The 2,954-nt window shown below is 36.8% G+C and overlaps 1 non-coding gene across 1 annotated transcript; it reads right to left on the minus strand.

The window, feature by feature from the left end:
• Positions 1 to 1,878: 1,878 nt before the first annotated feature.
• On the minus strand, positions 1,879 to 1,982 carry LOC141570853 (U6 spliceosomal RNA). The gene has a single exon (XR_012495299.1). It is a non-coding gene; the product is annotated as a U6 spliceosomal RNA (small nuclear RNA).
• Between the last annotated feature and the right edge of the window lie 972 nt (positions 1,983 to 2,954).

The following is a 2,954-nucleotide window of genomic DNA, read 5'->3' on the forward strand; positions in this document are numbered from 1 at the left end:
TGAAAACCGCTTCATCCAGTGAATGTTGTATCTGTTAATTTGTAACATTTGGTCTGTCCAAAGTGTGAATTGAAAATGCTTCACTCAAAGGAGTGTCGGCAGCAACAACTGAAAAAACTTCTCCGGCAACTGCCAGTACATTAGCTCTACTGAAAGTGCAGGGGGAAATGCGACCCCGCAGGACTGCGGGGTTCCAAGGCCAGGTTTTCCAGGGGAGCAGAGGAGGTGCAGGGATGGAGATGAGGGGGAATAGCGCAGGGCGTCGTTCCCCTGTCTCGCGAGAGGTTGCCCAACGGGAACTTACACTAGTTCTGGCTTCTCGAGGATCGTACCCTTCTCTACAGAAATCGAAGAGCATCAAGTTCCACAAATTTCCATTTGGTGTTTTCCAAAGACAATGTCCATTCACCGGGATTTAGAGGTAAGCCATGCACCTGTATCCAGAGTTTCAGACAATATTTGCGTTTCACGCTTTTGTTGAACGAAAGCCTCTGTGCAGCGAGGGTGAATTCCAGCGTGCCTGGAATTAGTTTGGGCTGTTCTGCTGTCTCAAGAGATACACTAAGATAGTTTTGACACGTAGTCAAAGCATGAATTGTGCTGATTAATAGTGTTGCTTTCATTCGAGGGGCCAGGATGAGTTTTTGGGGGTTTGTACTTGCTTGTGAGCCTTGTTTATTGATAGCAGTGAGATAATGATTTACACCTGGTTTAGATGAGAACCCACAGGGCTCTGCCGTTGGGGCTGGTTATGTTGCAAAAATATGCCTGCATTTGGTCCCCTGGTTCCACGGTGTTCTGTGCCCATCTTAGTGGTTTATTATTTGACAAAGTACATCCACTACAATCCTCAGAGAACAATCAGAGCGAACTGCTGGCTTCTGATCTGTGCTGTGAGTCGGCCTTTGGTTGAGATGCATTTCCTTATTTCATTGATGTTGCCCTTTTGTATACTTTTCTTCCAATACCCTGTACATTCCTAAGCATTATAATTGCAAGTCCTGAGTGAATTCTTTACCGATTAAAACTTGTCTGCCACCGTTAGTGAAGCCTCCAATAAAAAAAAAAACACAAAGAATAATTTTATTTTTTTAAAGATTAGAAGAAACAGATAATTCAAGGGAGAGGAAAACTATTAAAACAAGACAAAAAGCTGTAAGTTAGAGTATCCTCAAGAAGAAAAGACCAGCTATTTATTGCATCCAAAGCAACAAAGTTGGATGTTATTTGAAAAAAATAGTAGACAGTTTGGAAGATAAAGTAGAGGAAATCTAAAAAGAGGGGAAAAAGACAAAGAGATAGAAAATAGTGGCGAACAGATCCACATGTTTATATATTTTCTGATAGAACTATAGAATATTAGAGAAATGCAGTGGGGGGGAATTAACAAAGAAATAATTCGTGAAAGTCCCTAAAACAGAAAAACAAACAAACAAACAAAAAAACAGACTCCATATTGATAAATCATTCACCAAGTACCAGCCCAGTGATTTAAAATAGTCTCAACCAAGATAAACTGTTATGCAATTTTGTAACACCAGAAATAGGAGACAAGGTTTCAGAGAGCGAGAGAGAAAATAGACATAAAACATCTAAACGCAGGATTGTTTGATCATAGACTTCTAGCAATACAGAGAAAAATCTAAAATATTTTTGGGAGAATTTTTAAAAAGTTATTTATAGAGAATGATTTTAAATTACGAAATTAGAAACTTACAAAAATTTCAGAATATAACTATATTTGTAAGTTATGGTCATTAGCATATGCCTCCAAATATGCATCAATATTTTTTTTTAATGACATGGAACAAGATGCCGTATTGTTTGGTTGTTGTTTTTGGGGTGTGTGTGTGTGTGTGTGTGTGTGAGAGAGAGTTTGAGTGAGTGTGATGCTTCACAAATTTGCATGTCATCCTCATGCAGAAGATATACCAATCTTGGTATTATTCCAGTTTTTGTATATGTGCTGCCAAAGCAAGTACTACTATAAGATTTTGAGTAATATGAATACTAATAATTAAAAAATAATCATTAAAATTATTTTTAATGTTGCAAATAGTGATCACATATACTTCAATATGAGAGACAACAGATCTTTCTAAATCTCAAGCTGCTCTGTGCTGGACCTGTGGACACTAGAAGATAAAATGTCAGCGTATTGATTTTAACAATTATTTGTTAGATATGTTAGAAAACATTAAACTTTTTAATTTAAAGAAAGGTACATTTTAGAGATTTGTCATTTTGATCACTGAAACACCTAATGGTGACTCGACATCCTCCCTGGTAATCATGGGTTTCTATATAACAGTGAAATATAGCTACGGAAGAACAGGCATCGCAGGAAGCTGAACTTAAAATCAGGTGTTTATCATTGTATCATTGGATGCCTGTGTTATGCAGTCTGGGTACCAGTGTGCCAGATAATGTAGCCTCTGCATTTAAAAAAAAATAAAAAAATTCTAAAGGTACTGTTGATATTCTGTTTTTCATTCCTTATCCAAGAAATTTAGCTCTTTCCTTTCCCTCTTTCATATTAAATGATATGCACCTTGATAGTAGAGAATTGAGAAGAGAAATATGTTTCCTTGCCATTAAAATAGACTTAATAAACAATGTGTTTCTATGGCTGTAGTGCTTGCTTGTGTGCACACTGGTATTGTGTGTTAACTTCATCAGGTTTTACTCTTTAATTGTACTATCAGAGATTAGTTAGCACGGGCTTTCTATTTATAACCTCATAAAAGTGATTTTTGAAGGAGGAATAATCTCTGTTGTGTTATTTATTGCATGTGATGCCGCTCAGTAAATAAACAGTACACAGATACAGTTTATTATATAAAGGACAATCTCTGTACAGAGCAAAAGAGGACTATACTTGCATGCTCAGCACTAATCCCTCATGCTTTTTGTATTTATGCCAAAGTACTTTTGGTAATATTAATTGAGAGGAG

The sequence above is a fragment of the Rhinolophus sinicus genome, linkage group LG03 (genome assembly GCF_036562045.2).
Source record: "Rhinolophus sinicus isolate RSC01 linkage group LG03, ASM3656204v1, whole genome shotgun sequence".
NCBI lineage: Eukaryota > Metazoa > Chordata > Mammalia > Chiroptera > Rhinolophidae > Rhinolophus > Rhinolophus sinicus.